This window comes from Chinchilla lanigera, unplaced genomic scaffold (assembly GCF_000276665.1).
Source record: "Chinchilla lanigera isolate Chin_1 unplaced genomic scaffold, ChiLan1.0 scaffold00052, whole genome shotgun sequence".
Classification (NCBI taxonomy): Eukaryota; Metazoa; Chordata; class Mammalia; order Rodentia; family Chinchillidae; genus Chinchilla; species Chinchilla lanigera.
In genome coordinates, this window is record NW_004955453.1 from 15,618,848 (window position 1) to 15,637,456 (window position 18,609).

General features: G+C 41.6%; 1 long non-coding RNA gene across 2 annotated transcripts in view; it reads left to right on the forward strand.

Annotated features, from left to right (window-relative positions):
• Window positions 1-1,423: 1,423 nt before the first annotated feature.
• Window positions 1,424-18,609, forward strand: part of LOC106149760 — a 248,115-nt gene continuing 230,929 nt past the window's right edge. For both annotated transcript variants that reach the window (XR_001236128.1, XR_001236127.1), the window contains exons 1-3: window positions 1,424-1,565; window positions 8,431-8,545; window positions 14,474-14,637. This is a non-coding gene — a long non-coding RNA (uncharacterized LOC106149760). The remainder of the gene's footprint in view (window positions 1,566-8,430; window positions 8,546-14,473; window positions 14,638-18,609) is intronic.

Sequence of the window (18,609 nt, forward strand, 5' to 3'; positions counted from 1 at the left end):
AAGAAGCATGTCCTAATAGTGAGAGTTGAAATCCTAGATCAGGCAAGTAACACAAATGTCACATCCCCTCCAACCCAGTGCATTTTCTAAAATTAGGAAAGGAGATTCTTTTTTTCAGAATGACCCTCTAGGATCACAGAAGACAAAAGAAACCCTTAAGGCATTTTTTTTTTCCCTTGGGGTTTCCTTAAACCAGACCAGCTATGGCTTGGTCTGTCGGAGCTGAGTCAGAGATTTGGCTCCTTCTGTCCCATGCTCATGCTTCCCAAGCGTCCATGTCCCCAGTCCCCTCCATACACGGGCCCAGGCCCAGATTCACAGCGTGGGTTCTCCCTTGCCCATGTTCTGCAGAAACCCGTCTTTGTTCTGTTGTCCACTCCCAGCTTTTGCTGAGAACAAAGAGGAAGTCCAGCTACAAACTGTCCTCTTGCAAAGTAATTAAGCGCTCGGCATGGGGGCGGGTGCTGCTCATGGCTGGCCAGCGTGGGAGGGTTGGAGTCCACAATAGGTCTGCCAGGAGGGACCTGCTGGTTCTCACGTCCTTCCATCTCTCTTGGAGGTGGTGTTCCCACACGTGGCTGTCCCGGTGGTGACATTTTGGGCACAAGGAACTCATGATGTGTCCTGGGTCATGCTGGCACAGTGCACAGAGTCACAACTTCCAAGCTCTATTGGTCACTGGGAAGTTGCAGACTCACCCACACGTGGCAGAGGAGGGTGCGTAAGGAAGGGCTTTGTTCACTCAGAACCCATGAATCAGCTCATAAAAGAGAAGGCTGAGTTGCCAAGGGCATGTGTTGTGGGAGGAGGAAAAGAAAGGAATTGGTTCCCCTTTGCAGAGTGGACAAGGGCCAAAAGTTCTCTTGCCTCACTGAAAGAAGACTCAGAGATAGAAAAAAAAAAAAGGAATTTAAATTAGAACTGAGAGTTAGGATGTTTGAATGTGAGGACCAAAAATAGAGAAATGAGCTGGATTTCTTTCCTATGGCTGTTCAGAATGGACTAGGATAGATATCTGGGGGTTTTAGCTAGAGGCAATAAAAAAATAAAAATGAACTCCTAGAAGTGCACAGTATTTGTTAGAGATCACAGATCTGAAATGTCCCATGACTGTGGCACCCTCTAGATCTAATCTCAGCCAAAAGGCCAAGAAACCACATGGCACCTTCTAGAATCATGGTGATAGATTTAGAGTGTTGTAGTGATGTCTTAGAGGGTATAACTGGGGTCTACAGAGACATTGTTAGAAGGAAGGTTTAAGCTGAATATAAAGAAGAACATTTAACAATAAAAGGTGTCTAACAGTGTGGTGGGCTGCTTTACTAAGACAACAAATTTCTTTGTTTTTTTTTTTTTTTTTTGGTTTTCCTCTGGTACCGGGAACCGAACTCACGACCTTGCACTTGCCAGGCAGGCGCTTTGCCACTGAACTAAATCCCCAGCCCCAAGACAACAAATTTCTGATTGCATGGAGTATTTAAATCGAAGATGTGGAATTCTTTGGAGGTTTATCTCCTGCACTGGAAGGATGGAACTGATGCCCTTTCAAGAAACTTTACGATAAGGTATCATTTTTTTTAAATTTATGTATTTGTCTCTAAAAGTTCATGTATTTAGAGCTATAATTTCCTTTGGCGAGAAGGTGGTTTCCTTAGGCTAAGGTTTGTTCATTAATTTATTTGCTTGCTCTCTGAGTACCTACTAGACACTAGTCCTGGAGAAACAAAAATGAAGAAGACCTAGTGCCTTTCTATTTGGGCAGTTCTTCATATACTGGGAAAGCAGGCAAGGAAACAGTTAAATTATAACTCGGCACGGTGAGGGCGAAATGGAAGCACCAAAGGCAGTGAAGACTCAAGAAGGAATAAAACAGCTCTCGCTGGGGGGAACAGAGGTTTCTCAGAAGAGGCAACTTTATAGTTGACATCTTCTCCCAATCCAATTCCATTTCAACCCAGTCCAGAGACTGACTACTGAATGACTACACTAGGTAAGGTAAAGAGAGTGGATGCAAATGTGTGTTCTTAAAGGACTCATTCAGATACACATTCACGTTTATGGCCTCAGTTGTGTGCCTCAGGATGGGGCATACACAAAAAGGGCAAGATGTGGTCTTTAAGCACTGTCCAGTCTCAAACTCAAAGCAAGCCCTCTTTCTCTCATTCTGGAGCAGAATCGAGATCAGCAAGAGGATCTAAGTAGGGCGGTCATTTGGAAGTAGTGTCAAAGAGCCACAGTAGGGAATTTCTTTCTGTGGCTCTCCTGCCTGTCCTTGGAGTGGAGGTTGTATTTCAATATGCTGCTGTCCAAATGAAGCCGCTGAGGATGCCGGGTATGAAACATACTCTGGTGGGCCCTTATGTATCCAGTTTGCAGCCCTAGGCGAGATCTGTAAAATGACAGCAGGAGGCAAAGATGTGTTTTGTGGTTTGCTTTTAGTCCTGATGAGGCCAAAGGTAGAGAAGGCAAAGGTGCCGGATGGAGGAAGAAAAAAAAAAATCATCTCTAATTCATCCCGCAGTATGGGAACCATTCGGATAATTGAGGGATACTAGGCAGCTGGAGTCTGCTAGTACATGTCAGGGCTCAGCCATGAGACAAAATAACTCATGTAGATGCTAGGAGAGGTAATTCACCTTTAAGAATTGTTAACTATAGACTGAATGTGAAAACGGAACACAAAGGCAGCTACTTGAAAAAGTAGGCTTCTCCTTTAGGAGTGGGTGGACAAAACACATGGGTTGGAATTACTAAAATATAAAAATTTAGAAGGGCTGAAATTTGGACCTTTGATGAGAGGTGCAGGCCAGTTGGTGCTGGTATCCAGATGAAGATAATGAGTTTGGTACTGTAGGGGGGAAAGTGACAGCTACTGAAATGAGGTGAATTATAGGGTGAAAGCAAAAGGAGGCTTGGTGATCTTGCCAGAATCAGGAAGCAGGAGAATGGAACAGGAAACAGGCAGGAAGGAGCAGGCGCCTTCTCTTTCTTTCCAGCCTTCCAGTCTTCCTATGGTGCATCCTATTGGCAGAGTTTAGCTGGGAACCAGCAGGCAAAGCAGAAAACAAGTCTGCAGAGTCACAGCCCAGGTACTCACAAAGCCAAGAATAGATATGTGTTTGCAATGGAGGTCACTAGCTTAATAAATTGGCTCAGATGGGCTGAGGAGGTTGCAGATCAAGACATTTGCCAAAAGAAGTGTTGTTGGCTTTTGGGCTAGTTGAGGCAATACTAGCTATTAAAACAAATACAAATTCAATAATGGAAATGAGCTCAAATGCAATGCAAAGTTTTTCTAGATCTCATAAAGCGTGATATAGGTGTGTCTGGTTACTGGGTGACTCTCCTCTGGACAAGGATTCGGAGACTCACATTCTTTCCATTTTCTAGCTCTGAAACTTTGATGTATGGCTTCTAGATTTGACTACTTATAAGCTGGGCAAAAAAGAGAGACCCTAGGGAATGTGAGGTTTTCACATGGTAGGCTTAGAGATAGTACCTGTGTCCACATTGCACTGATTATAAGTCAGGCCCATGGACACACCTGTCTGCAAAGTGATGCTGAGAGGTGTAGTGAACTTGTGAGCTCAGAAAGATGAGGGTAAAGGAAAGATAATCAGCCAGTTATGACATGTGTTCAGCAGACCCTAAATAGGTTAGCCTTTCAGCAGTCCTTTCCTGTGAACACTGGCTGACCTTAGCTCATTCCACAGGTGTCCACAAGGAAGAAGAGCTGGAGGATGTGGGAAAGATGCAGTGAGGAAATACACCCAGAAAACACAGTTTGCACTTTACTTTAATAAACACAGACTTGTATTCTCCCAGGCTTTTGGTTTCAGAGAGGTTTCCCCTTTATTTCACTCCTGTTCCCGGAAAATATTCTTTCTACCTTCCCCCACTCTTTTTTGGTTTTTAATTAATGAAGTAATTCGTACATCAAAAAGAAAAATAAAAAATTGAAAGTATATACGTATGTTACAAATATGTTTTTTCCCAGTTTTTGCTTGTCTTTTGATTTTGTTTATAGTATCTCTTGAATTACAAATGCTTTATGTTTTAATATTGTAAACTTTATTAATTTTTGGATATGCCTTTCTTCTTCTCTATTCCAGAGTCATAAACACAGTCTCTTATATTTGCTTCCAATACTTTCATATGTATATTGTTAAGGTTTTTAATCCATCTGGAATTGATTTTTGTGAATGACACAGCATAGAAATCTGATTTTCTTTATTTTTTTTAACCAGAGGGCTAGCTAATGGTCTAATCATCTTTTCCCAGTAATATGTCCCTTTTCCCTGTTATTTGAAATGTTACTTTTATAATATCTTAATTACTTCATATACATAATATATGTCTTTTACTGTTGTATAACAAATTATGAAAGCTTAGTGGCTTAAAAGATTGCAGATTTATTATCTTACATTTCTGGAGGTCAGAGTTTGAGATGGTCTCACTTGGCTAAAATCAAAGTGTTGGGTTCCTTCTGGAAGCTATAGTGGAGAATTCACTCTGTTTTTTGCAGCTGTCACGTTCCTTGGCTCACGGCTCCCTTCTGTTTGAAAGCCAGCAATGGCAGATCAAATCTTTCTCACACTGAATCACTCAAGATGCCTATGCTCCCCTTCTTACTTATGAGCATAATTATGATTACACTGGTTGTATTTAGATATTTCCACCACCTCAATCTCAAGGTCAGCCGGTTAATTCCATCTGTAATCTTTGTTTTTCCTTGCCATGTGTTATGGACTGAATTGTGTTCCCTCTCCATTCATATGTTGAAGCCCTAACCCCTAGGATTTGAAAGTGACTGTATTAGGGGATACAGCCTTTAAAGAGCTAATTAAGGTTCAGTGAATTAATGTAAGTGGGCTTAATCCAATCTGAATGATGTCCTCATAAGAAAAGGATATTTGGACACACAAAGAAATACCAGGGATACACTTTTACGGTGGGGAGAGACTGTGTGAGAAGCAGCAGTAGTGGGAGGGCATCTGCATAGCAGTGAGAAAGGCCTCAGAGTTATCAGCCCTGCTGGTACTTTAATTTTGGACCTCAAGCTTCCAGAACTGTGACAAAATACACTTCTGTGTAAACCACTCAGTCTGTGGTATTATGGCACCCTAGCAAACTAATATACCATTTAATAACAGGTTTGTATGTTGCCAGGTTAGGACAAAGGGGGAGCCATCTTTGGAGGGACATTATTCCGCCTGTCACACGCTACATGATAGGTATGTTTTGTATTCTCTCACATTGTTCTACTCATTTATTCCTGAGTCACTATCATATTTATAAAATTATCAGGGTGTTATAATTATTTTATATGGTAGATGGAAGTTCCTTTTTTTTCTAATCCAGTATTTTCCCAATTACTCTATGCACTTATTGCTCCATATCAATTTTAGAATTGTCCTATCAGGTTTCCTGAAAACTATGATTGCATTAAATTTACAGAGTAAATCTTTGCACCTAGTATTTTCCCGCTTAATCAGCTCTTCTGTATGTTCTTCAAAATGTTCTTTCTTATTTCTTATTTCCTGGTAGTTTTTTTCCCAGGTGCTTTTAACTTTCATTGATATTGTGAACAGGATGATTCCTCCTCTGTACAGCAGGAAAATGAGGCCTGGTGAGAGGGAGGGGTGGAACAGGTTCTGAGACCACGCAGAATCAGGCAGCAGACTCTAACAGTAGCACAGTTCTGTGACTTCTAGGCCTTGTTGTCTGTCCGTGGAGCCAGCCTCCATTCGCTCTACAATGTGATGTTCTACATGAGGTCAAGCTCATGTGACCCCTAAGGCAGCCCTGGGTTGGGCCAGGGGATAGGCTGCTTTAGAGCTCAGGATGGATAAGAATTGACATAGAGGGTACTTCTATTCCACAGAGGAAGCATCATAGGGAAAGAGTGGATGACATTTTGGGCACAAGGAACTTAGGGAGCAAGTAAAGGAAGAGAGGAAACTTTGGGATCAAGCAAGGCAGAATCTGTAGCATCATTTATTCTTTCTCTCTGCTTCATTAAGCAACTATTAGCAGGGAAGGAGTATGCACTCATAAAAAGTAATAGCAAATAGAGCATTATTCAGAATTCACAATAAACAAATCCCAATTCCTGCTCACTAAGGAGTAGTAAATAGTCCCCAGGGCTCTTCATTAGGATGACTAAAAAGATTTAGAATGATAAAGGGAGATGTGAAGTTAATTTGACAATGGAAGAGAATGGATCCATGGTCCAGAGATATCAAGGATCAGGGCGTGTAGAGGAAGGAATGGAAGACTTTGTCTCCCAGGTTGCTTGGTCCCATCCCAGTCCCCCCGCCTCCACTACATGGTCCTGGCTATAGGCTGGAGTGAGTTGACTTTGACTACCTGCTGGGATAACCTTGGTCCCTCTCAGTAGTGCCCAGTTTGGACTCTTCCAGCTTTCATTTGGCTTTGGAAAGGGGTGGTGATTCATTAGGAATACTCAAGAATACAGCGTTTGCACATATTGGGGGTTTTCCAAATGTCTTTCAGCAGCTGTACTTTTTAGATGGCAAATGTTTAAGAAACTGAGGAATATTGCTTATTCCCAAGCAAGGGGTGGGGTGCTTTTGAGCTCCTATCTCTGTTCAACTCTGAAGGCCCTAATTTCACTAACCAGGAAATGGAGTCTTGAGAAGGAGAAATATTCTTAAGAAATATTTCTGAGAAATTTTAGAGGTGGTGCTGTAGTATTATTGACATTTTAGGATGTGACCCTTCCCCTGGTTTCTCTAGGTTAATGGGTTGAATTAGGAGCCACAGAACAGTAGAGACCTATATGTCAGTGGTGTATGTGTGGGAGAGAATGTGCAGAAAAAGGCTATGAAGTCTTCATTTTTCTGATGCAGAGAGAAAATTATTGCTCCTCAGTGGGCAGAGGAAATATTCTAATAGGAAATTGAGTTTTACCTCTGGCTGTCAACCATCCATTCATCCATCCATCCATCCATTCATATATTTGTACATTCATTGCATAAATAGTATCTAATGGTATAGAATTGTGATGTACCTTTTAAGAAATTTGGAGTTAATTCTAGAATCAGTGAGGAGCCCTTGAAATTCCTTAGATGAAGGAGTGATCAGATACAGGATGTGATTCAGGAAGATTTAAGCAGCATACATATAGGGGTAAAGGATAAAGGCGTAACTGTGGCCTTTGATAGGAGGTTTAATGTACCTCTTTTCCATTCGGTGTACTGAACCAGTTTTTGGTCTTCACTGAAATGGATCAGACAGAAATGAGAAAGACGTAAGGATAGGGGATGAAAGTCAGAGAGAACAAGATATCTGATATGATGTGCTCAGTGGACTTGTTTGGAGAATAATCAGTTCAATATTTTCTGGGTACACTTTCCTTAATTTTCCTTACCAATTTTTGTCTGTCTTCCAACTCAAGGGGGTCATTTGGGGCAGAAAGGAAGGGGCCAAGGTTGGTCAAGGAGACTGTGCATTTTGTACATTTCTAACTGCCCCAGCAAATTCAGCAGTCTGGTCTGTGGATTAGTTTTTTAGGGTTGAGGTACATTGTGTATGGAGAGATAAGGGAACAGAGCAGATAGCTATTTATGGTGAAATAAGCACCAAGGGACGGTGAAAACAGATGCGCCTCCATCTTTCATTAACCAATTGTCTGCACAGGTCTGCACTGGATGCCTTGCAGAGTGCATTGCTGGGTTCTCCCCTTCCAGGAGATTAAGGGCAGGGCCAGGGGAAGGATCAAGAGATTTAGAGTCACACAGATCTGCTTACCAGCTGTATGACCTGGGTCCTGCTCCCCTCTAGATCTCTGAGCCTCAGTTTCTTCAACTGGAAAATGAGGATAATACTGCCACCTGACTCATGGGATTATTTCGAGGACTGAAACACTAATGCATGTGACAATTACTTTGTAGAGTGTTAATCAATGCTTAAAGATTAAATATGAACAATAACACGATTTTTTTCCAGTGTTATTTTCCTTTGTCTTTGAATACACCACCTTCCAGAATTATTTACAGTGCTCCATCTGGAGAGGCTCATGTCCAGGTGAGAAAGGACAACCAGAGCCCCTCTTCTGTGTTCTCAGCCCATAAATCCCTGAGTATACTGCTTTCTGGTAAACACGTGTCTTGTTTCCAGGTTTCATGACTCTGTATGCATTTTGAAACACAACTTATTGTGCTCTCAAATGTAGTTGAACTTTTAATTTCTTAATAAAAATCACATTTAGATAAATAAATCACTAAATCCAAGTGGTTGGGGCTAGAGACGGAGGGTGAGGAAAGATGGCTCCAGGTTGAACCTGATGAGCTTAGGGGCAGACTCCACAGCTTTCTGGAAATGTGGTGACCCTTCCCACTTCATCCTTCTCTGGATGAAGGCCTTGATGCTTATTGATTTTTAATAGTTCTCTGTTCTGTCCTGTAGGGAACTTGCCATTCACAAATCATCATCCCCAGACTGCAGGATGGAGCCACCACCAGGGCTGGGAGCCTGTCTGTCTTCCAGAGTAGAACCCCATCACTAGAGGAACAAGCAGAGGGTAAGAAGCATGAAGAGTTTTTCCTGGCAACAGGTCTTGCTTCTAGGGCAATGAAAGATGTGAAAACTTTCTGTTTGGTTTAGTTTTTCCTGTGCAGCAACTGATAATCTCCCTCTCTGTTAAAGGCATGGGTTCAGTTAACGCTGGGGCTTTTGCCTGTTAAATTGTGAAAATGCAGAACAGCAGCCCCTTTGCTGGTTAAGGATATTTATTTCAAGTCCTAAATCAATTTCAGCCCCTCTCTCTTCCTCCCCTCTTTCCTCCTCCTACTGCATCCCTCCCCTTTGGAACTTGGGAAAATCTAATTTCCTTCCTGCCTTAATCTCTCTCCAGTTTTGCACAGACTCTGCTCTGCCGGCACCTGCTCCTTCCAGCTGTGAAGTATTTTGGTAAAATACTTTGTGTCCTGCCAAGTTGTGGATGGACAAGACCCCCATGGCCGCTTCCTGGCTCTCTTAATGAACACAGTTGTTCTGTTCCACTGGGTCCCCTGGAGCTCCCCCATTCAATCCGTTAGCCAGTGGTGGTTTCCACAGTTAGAGCGAGACCCCTGCCCTGGGCCCCCAAGCGCCTGCCTTGAATGAGGAAAGAATTTGAAATTGAGCACTCCCTGTGCTGGTACTAAGTGCTCTGAGCTTTACAGCCCCAACTCCTGTATCACAGGAATGTCAGGCTAACCAAGAGAGACTCCAGACCTGCCATCTCCCCAGCCTTGGGGCTAAACCATCATTATTAATGACAGCAATCACCACCCAGAATTCAAGTCATAAATAATAAATGTCTTTCAACAGTCACAAGAATGGCTGCAAACATTCATCATCTACACACCTCTCTAAATAACCATGGGAATGAACAGCAGAACTATTATGCTCATTTCTCTATTTAATTCAATGCTAACATTTAGTTTTATTTCAAAAGAAGAAAGTCCAAAGCAGCATGAAATCCAGATGATAATGATAGATATTCCATAAAGAGGGATTCTATGGCCAAATAAATTCAGAAAGCTCTTTATTATTAAGAAACAAAGTTAAAGAAAGACTCCTCTGTGTCTTTAATACATTAACTTGTATTAAAAACCTTACAAGAGAGTTACCTTGTGTTTCCTAAAAGTACTGGACCTTAACTTTTTCCCCCTTTTGACTTCATATGTAATATCTTGCCGGACAGCAGTGTGGTACACTGGACATATTTAACATATTTAACTTGCTCTCTAGGGGTAAGAAGTATTAGTTAGTAAATATTTCCACCATGGCTGATTTCAAAAAACCAGTAAGAAGTCACTGGGCATGGAGTTGGGAACACACGTGTGCAATCAGATTCTGAGCCAAAGTAAGCTGGTGGCAGCTGGTGCGAGCTGTCATGTGGTGAAACTCTATTGGGGAAATGCTACTCTTTCTTGCAATCCCCTTCTTTTCACAGAGAATGTGAAAGTGAACAAAAGCCATAGACAAGGTAGGAAGTTGCTGGTCCTTGGAATTTTTGCTTACTGCTCTAATCAATGATCTGAATGGACTGTCTGTGCCTGAGTCCAGCTTATAATGAATATTGAATTTAGTGATGAGGCTTCCCAGTTCTCTGCACTGCTAATAAGAGCTGCTCTAAGGTACACATCTCCTGACTTTGCTATGACTTTACTAGCCTCTGGTCTCCCTGAGGACCCCTGTAGCAGGGCCTATCACTCTGGTGAGGTAAGATAAAAGAAATAAAGCTCGGTAGAAAGAAAGCAAGGAAAATGATAATTTAAAAAATTATACTCAAGCGCAGCATCAGGACACAAAGTTACCCAAGGTTATCCTTGGGTAATTACTTTTTTTGGGTATTACTTTTTTTGGGTATTTACTTGGGTATTACTTTTCTCCCAGGCCCAGCACATCCCTAATCCCTCCTCCTCCTCCTCCTCTTCCTCCTCCTCCTCCTCTTCCTCCTCCTCCTCCTTTTGTTCTTTCCCCTCCTCTTCCTCTTGCTACTCTTCCTCCTTCTCTTCCTCTGTTCCTCTTTCTCTTCCTCCTCCTTCTCTTCCTCCTCCTTTTCTTCCTCCACCTCCTCTTTCTCCTATTCCTCTTCTTCCTCCTCTCAGGTCATTTTCTTCTCCTGTATTCCAAGATGGCTCTCTCCAGGTTCTCTTGTCTCCTGCTCTTTGCGCTCAGTGAGCTTCTTCACCTGTTATCTAAATGCTTGAACATTTTTAGACCTCATTTCTTCTTCTTTCCCTTTCCTTCCTTGGTCCAGATAATCTAATCTGTTCTTGTGGATTTAAATATCACCATTATTCTGCTGATTACCAAATTTATGCATGGCATATCTTTGTGTGTGTGTGTGTGGTACTGGGAATAAGATTCAGGACCATGCGCTTGCCAGGCAGGCACTATGCCATTGAGCTCTATCCCTGGCAATTACCAAATTTATAATTTGAGACCAGGTCTTTTCTGTGAGCTCCAGTCTTATTAACGAAGAGTCTATTTGACATCTCTATCTGGATGTCTTAAATTTTGTTAACTTCTGCTTAGGTGAAAAGGAACTTGATGTTTCCTTGCCCTTCACCTTGCTTCTCCTCTAACGTTTCTTATGGCAATTAATAAATTTCAACTAGCTTGAAATCTAGTTGTCTGAGCCTGAAATCTTCAAATCATTCTTAAATCAACTTTTGTGCTTATCTTTTCTTGCCAACCTACTAAAGTCTTGATGAGTGAATTTCATTCTATTTTTTCCTTTCATGTCCTAAGGGCCGTTGTCCCATACGGCACTTAAACTTGAGTCTGTTGTCCACAGCTACTGCTTTTCGCTTGCAAGTGGAGAAAGTTCTAGGAGAGAAGCTGCAGTCAGTTCATTTTCTCCTTACCACTCTCCAGACCAGTAGACCCCGAGAACCCCTAAGTGTTCTCTCCTTCCTGCCCAGCAGATCTCAAATGGGTGTCTTCTTACCTAATGGATCAAGTAGTCCAGGCTCCCTTCATATTATCCTTCTACTGAGCCATTGTCCTTTGGTCTTTGCTTTCTCATGCAAACCTCCACTGTCAGCCAGAAGCGCACTGTTCAATGGGACAAGGTGTCTTGAAAACACAACCGAGTGGACTCTTCATTTTAAATTGGCTTTTTTTTTCCCTCTATGATACAAGGTTTTTAGTGTAGTTTTGGTTTCATGATGATTTCCTGTGCATCACAGTCTCACTTGTAGGAAGCAGGAATTTCAAGCAATTTTTTCCCATTTTAGGATAGAGAAACTGAGGCCAAGGTTCTGAATTCAAGGCCATCCAGGTAGAGTTTCATAGCCATGTGGTTCCTTTGGCCTAATTCCTATTAGGAAAGATACAGACCAAAGCGCAAGTATCCCCAAGAGTGCTGCTTTGTTGAGGGACGACATATTCACGTTCTGGGGAGCCTTATGCTTATACAACTGTTGGTCTTCTGTAAGAAGAAGAATATAACAGTCCATAAAAGTGAGCGTTTATGTTAAAGTGCAAAGTCAAATAAGCAAATTTAAAATTGCTTACAGTATACCACAAGCATCCTAGGATCCAGAAAAATAAGATATATATTTTTGTTTTTTGTTAATAGACCACCTCTGCTCTAACTTTTAAAAAAATTGGCTATCCATTTTTTTTTTATGCTATTTTGTCTGTTTGTCTTGCTATGTAGTTCAGGATGGCCTTGAACTCACTATATAGCTTGGCTGGCCTTGAATTCATGGTAATCCTCCTACCTAAGCCACCCAAATGCTGGGGTTACAGGCATGTGCCAGCATGCCTGGCTGCTTTTTTATATGTCAATAGTTTGGTAATATTTTCTATAATGAGAACAAGGCTAAATCAGTCTTTTCTATATGTTGATGGAAATTTATCTTTTTAAATTATTGAAAATAACTTTTTAAAATTATGTTTTATTATGAATTTTATCACTTATAATTGGCAATGACATGAATTATTGGGGTTGTCAAATTTTAAACTTGGAAATTGCTTTTCTCTTACACTAGCTGTGAGAGTTAAGGCATTTCAAGGTTTTCACAGAGATTAAGATTTTTTACATTTTAGTGAAACAAGTATTAATTAATATATAATTATATATACTTATAATATATAATTAATTATATATCAATAATTATGATAACATATAATTTAACCAGTTTTTGCATAGCTTAGTGACACTAACTACATTCACATTGATGTTCAATCAGTCTCTAAAACTCTTTTCATTTTATAAAGCTGAAAACTCTACACCCACTAAAGAACTGCTTCTCCCTCTGGTAACCACCATTCTACTTTAGGTCCCCATGAACTTGAGTAACCTAGGTAGCTCATATAAGTGCAAGTGCCCAATCCTCTCTTCTTGTGACTGGCTTATTTCATTTAGCTTGATATCATCAAGATTTGTCCATATTGTAGCATATGTCAGTGTTCTTTCACTTCAAAATAATGGGCAGTATTCCACTGAATACATACACAACATTGTCTTTATCCATTCATCTACTGATGGACATTTAGGTGCTTCCACCTTTTGGTTGTGGTAATATTTCTATGAACATGGTGTATGAGTATCACTTTGAGACTCTGCTTCCCATTCTTTTAGGCATATACTCAGAAGTGGAGTTGCTGAATAATGTGGTAGTTTTATTATATTTTTGAGAAATCATTATACTTTCTTCATGTGGCAGCACTTTTTTACATTCCCAGCAGTGCACAGGGCCTCCAGTTTCTCCACATTATTGCCAACAATTGTTTCCTCCATCCCTCCCTCCCTTCCTTCCTTCTGATAATAGCCATTCTAAGAGGTATGAAGTGGTATCTCATTGCTGTTTTGATTTCTATTTCCCTAATGACTAGTGATATTGGCATCTTTTTGTGTACTTATTGGTCACTTGTACATTTTCTTTAGAGAAATGTCCATTTAAGTCCTTTGCCCATCTTTTAATCAAGTTGTTTATTTTTGTTGTTGTTGAGTAATTTTAAATATCTCTTGAATTGATTGCACCTGTTAATAAATTGCCTTTCATGACCTTGTAGTGGTGTATCATGAGCTTTGCTATTTTTGGTGCCAGCAGAACCAATGCGAGATTAAGCTCTTTCCCCTGATTATATACCTTTCTTCTCTTTTAATATTGAACCATCAAACAATCTTAAGATCCTATTCATTATTTCTATTTAAAAAGTATCTCTTTTAATGAATTACTGTTTCTGCCTTGGTCATAAGGTTTCTTGTTACAATTCATTTGTTTATGTCAGAATAATTTCTTTTGATTTTATGAAAATGAATAGCATTGTATAGTGCATTTATAATTATACATATTGAGTTAGAAAGTATATTTCTGGTGAGAGAATATTTAATTTGTTTTTAAGTATTGATGAGGGCTATATCCTTCACTTACAATTCTATATTTCTGTGACTGAATAATTTCCCACATACTAATGTATGGCTCCTTTTATTTCAAAACTTGGTTCTTCTGCATGATGCAGATACTTGAATTCTGGTATCGCAGGATGCATTTATGTCATAATAAGCCCTCTGGCCTGGCGCCTTTCTCCTGTGACAGTGGATCAGTCAGTACAGTGGGTAGGAGGACTATTTCTGGAAGTCATTCCTACAGTAGGATACTGAGAGCTATAAATAGAAGAAACTGAATCATGTAAATATATCCCATTAGCACAAAACTAGATGTACCCTGGATTCAATTCTCTTTTGGCTAAATCCCTCCAGTACCAACACCATCTGACAATAGGTTATTGTGGGGAAGTCAGAGTGAAAAGAGACAGTAGCCTTAACTGGTTAACATTAAAATATTTTTTCTTTTATAACTTTTTCAAGTACAGTCTATCTAGGACCCCTACTAGGGTTTTGACACTTCCTGTATTAGTGGAGAGCTCTGAAGATTACATTAGTTTAGAGTAAACAGGGTCTAGGTATAGGGTGTGTAAATAGAGTCTTTTTGTGTTTTAGGAATTCAAGGAGGGACAATGACCTGTTAATCTGTACCTTGAGAATCCAGGCTCCTAAAGCAGGATGCAGGACATTTTTGAGCCTTCCTATAGTTCTGCAACTGCATACCACATGAGCAGTATTCCTGGAACGGTCTGCCTTGGCTGGGGACTATGGATTTCCTGGTAAGATGACAGCAAGCTGTGATATTTTTATTTTACTATCTCACCATTCTTCACCTGCAACAAATGTCTCCTTAATTGCTTCAGCATGAGCCCCAGCTGACATTCTCCACTCTGAAGGGTCTCTCAGTCCCAACCTTACAGTAAACTCAAGACATCCAAATGGTGCTGCCAGACATGGCAGCTGGAAGCCAGACATCACGGCTGATTTGAGCAATTAGCTGAGCTCCCATCCTGGGCTGGCCTCATTAGGGGTGTCCAGATGTCCACTGCTAGTGCTGCCTCCCACCCCTGGGGCGCTTTTCTCCCCAGGTGAGGCTGAACTAGTGTCTGTGGGAGGCATGTCAAAGCTCAGAGAGCTCTTCCTAATTTTCAGGGCTGCTAATTGAAGTTGAGTGAAAATCACAGAGGCTCTGGCCATTGCTGTCTTGTCCCCAAGGCTCTCTGGTTTCCCATGCATAATTACCGTCTGCATAGAGCTCTCCCCATCTGGGGCAAGCCCAGCTGCCACAGCTCAATCGATTGTGAAGGGTGTTCAGGCAAAGTCATGCTGTTCATCCGCTGCTCAGCTCCCACCATGACTAAATGGGAACATCTGGAAAAGGGCAGGGCAGGGCTAGGGCGAGAAGGAGAAGGGCGAGAGAGGATTAAACCTGCTTCATCTTTATGGGAAGATTTTCTCTGATAATATGTGCCTTTTCTTTCCATGTGATGGGGGTTGGGAAAGAAAAGTCTCATCCCAGAATCTACATACTGACAGAGGGCCCAGTCGTAGATACCAGCTATTCTTAGGGCCTGTGTGTCCCCCCGTTGGGAAACAGTTTACATCAGAGGTTATGAGAAAGGCCACCTGGAGTTTCAGTGTGAAAAACATGTGTGGCTAGATGACCTAGCCTTGCCGTTTAGGCACAAAGTGGATCTCATACTTTGGTTGCTCCCAGAAACAAACCTTGAGGTAATGATTTGGGTGCAAGTATTTTATTTAGAAGTAGTACCAGGGGTGGATGGGCAAATGAGATGGAGAAGGGAAGGAAGAAAGCTGTGTTAGTGAGTAGATTATGTTTAAGAGGACCATCCTGTTTTCCAGGGCCTGAGAGGTTCCTTGGGTTGCAGGACCTCCAGTGCTGACGGGGGGAAAGTCCCAGGCAAACTGGGACAAGTTGGTCACTCCGTTGGAAGATGACTGCTGTGGGGCGCAACTGAATGGGGATCACTTGGCTGACTGGGTGGAACATGCCCTAGAATTTTCCAGCTGGAAGGCACACAGGCTGAGGTGTGTACTCACTGAATCTTTTCTGTCACTAGTTGAGGGCTGCCCCCCAAGTTGTTAATTTTTTGATAGGTCTAGCCTTTCTTGGCCTTAAGTGAGCATGCTCCATGGGCAAAGAAACTAAATGAAGGAAATCCAGAAATGAACACAATATAGATGCTGTCTTCAGACAGCTCTTAGCTTGAATGGAAGGAAATATCAGAGGTGGAGAAGACCTGAAATATGCTTTCTTCTATTGACTTTATTCCCTGAAGTTTACAGTTCATCATGAATCTCTACTCCAGTTCCATACAGGTTACTCTGCCCATTCTTTCCTATATCCCTTCAAAGAGGAGGTGAGATACGAGGAGATATCCGGTAGCCAAATCTTGCCGAGACAGGTGCGCAGGAGAACTAGTTTAGATCTATGTATAGGCTAGGTACACAATTCTAGTTGCTTTATAAATTTGTGCACTGCAGAGCCCCCGGGGCTGGTGTGGATTACACCTTGTTGTAGGCAGAATAATAGCTTTCTCCCACAAGATGCACACACCATACTCCCTGGAACCTGTGAATATGTTCAGTGATATGGTAAAGAGGGAATTCAGGGTGCTAATCAGATGATCTTAATATGGGGAGACTAACCTGGATGAGGTGGCCCCATCTGTTCACAAGGGTTCAAAGAAGAAGGAGAAGCACAAGAGGGAGCACTTTGGAAATGAAAAAAAAAAAAAGGGATCACAAGCCAAGGAATGTAAATAGTTTCAAGAAGCTAAGAAAGACAAGGAAATGGATTCTTCCCTAGGGCTTCCAGGAAGAAGCACAACTCTATATCCCTGCTGACATCTTCATTTGAGCCCAGTGAGACTTGTGCTGGACTTCTAACCTACAGAGCTGTGAGATTATAAATTAGTGGTTTTTTAAATCACTATTTTCTTTTTTCCCTCTTTTTTACTTTTTGCAGTGGTGGGAACTGAACCCAGCTCTTGCATGTACTAGGCAAGCACCCTTCTATGGAATTACACTACACCCCTGTGGTGATTTTTTACATCAGCAATAGGAAACGAATACAGGATCTGACCCTCTCATAATACCTTGTTTTGCTCTATTTCATCCACTTGTGCTTCCAAGTAAGATTTCATTTAAATTTGGAATTCAGGCCTGAATAGCTGGATGTCAGTGGACCAGGCTATTGTGGGCCCTGTCTTCGTGGAGATGACACCAGGTGGGAGAAGTTGAGGACGCGGACGTATGCAGGGCTCCACAGGGTGTTGTCTAGGAGTAGCATTCCGAACCCTCATAGGAACAACTATGGCTTATGGAACTGAGCCAGCCGTGAAGGCTTGAGCTTGGTTTCATGGAGATGGATGATGCCACATGAACACTCAATAAGGCCCAACACATTTTTCGTTAAGTGCAAAGGAGTTGAGTTGAACTTATAAGTAGCTCTTAAATTTTATTACATTTTTGCATATGCTCTCAAGAGGGCCCACCCTGATTTCATGTGAGAAACCTTTGCTAATGGCATTGTGAATACCTCAAGACCTTTCTGGAGTGCTAAATTCCACTCTTATCTCTAACAAAGCTGGCTCTTTCCATACACCAGTCATATAATTCCCAAGGCCTTTCCCTATGATCATTGATATTTTTAGCAACATTTGGGTCTGACTTGCCTTGTTTGTTGCACACTTGCATCATCTGTCTCAGTGTTTCCTTGTGATACTATGGAAAACTGGAAGGTCCTACCATGTCGCATACAATTTTGTAAAGTGACAGTTTTTAGCAACGTTCCGGGGATTTGCCATACTTTAGCAGCTCAGTAGATGTCTGTGATGAATTACTGTATGAGCCTTTGTCTTGATTTGCTAGGATATTTCTTTCCTTTCATAGTAATAACAAGGTAGAAGTTGTTAATTCTGACTTAGAGTGTAGCACTTCATAGAGCATGTGACAACAGGGCTGATCCTTCGGCAAGAAGTACAGCAGATGGGTTGTGGTGGTGGGATGCGAGGTGAGGAGTGGAATGTCAAGATACATCATCAAGTGCAGAATGTACCTCGGACAGTGACCGAACTGGTATGGCTGAGTCATGGAGTACATGGGTTGATACAATGGGAACTGAGTTTAGGGTTGTAGAGTGGGTGCACATCATGAAGGGCTTTCAATGCAGGAGTTTGAAGAATTCTCTGGCTGTGTGGGGTGGGTAACGAAGGGTCTGGAGCATAGGTAAAAGTGGGTTTAGCAGAGTGGCAGGGCTTTAGGCATTTTGGATATCTTTCATAAGTTTACTGGGTCTGAATTATCAATCTCTTATGTATTTCAAAATGACTACAAGTAATTTTTCTCGTGACCTTTTAATGCATGGCCCTGATCAGAGCTCTAGCAAAGACTCTATATAGTTCCTGAGTTGTTTCCAGCCTTCAGAAATTCTAGTTTGTGACATTTGCTGTGAGGCATAAGCCTGTGTGGTTACTCTACCCTGAGAGGCTTTGGGATGAAGAATCAATATTGGAATCAGCCAGGGGTCTCCAGACTTGCAGGGGATATTAATGACCTGTCATTATGCAATCTCTTGGAACTAAGGTGTGGTTAATTGCACCTGAGATGGGTGTAGTACATTGTCATTCGATTCGGGGGTGCAAGCTCTGTATCCGTGATGCCACCCAAGAGTAATTCACAACATGTTCTAGATGACTTCCAGGAAGGATGCTCAGAAACTTGTGCCA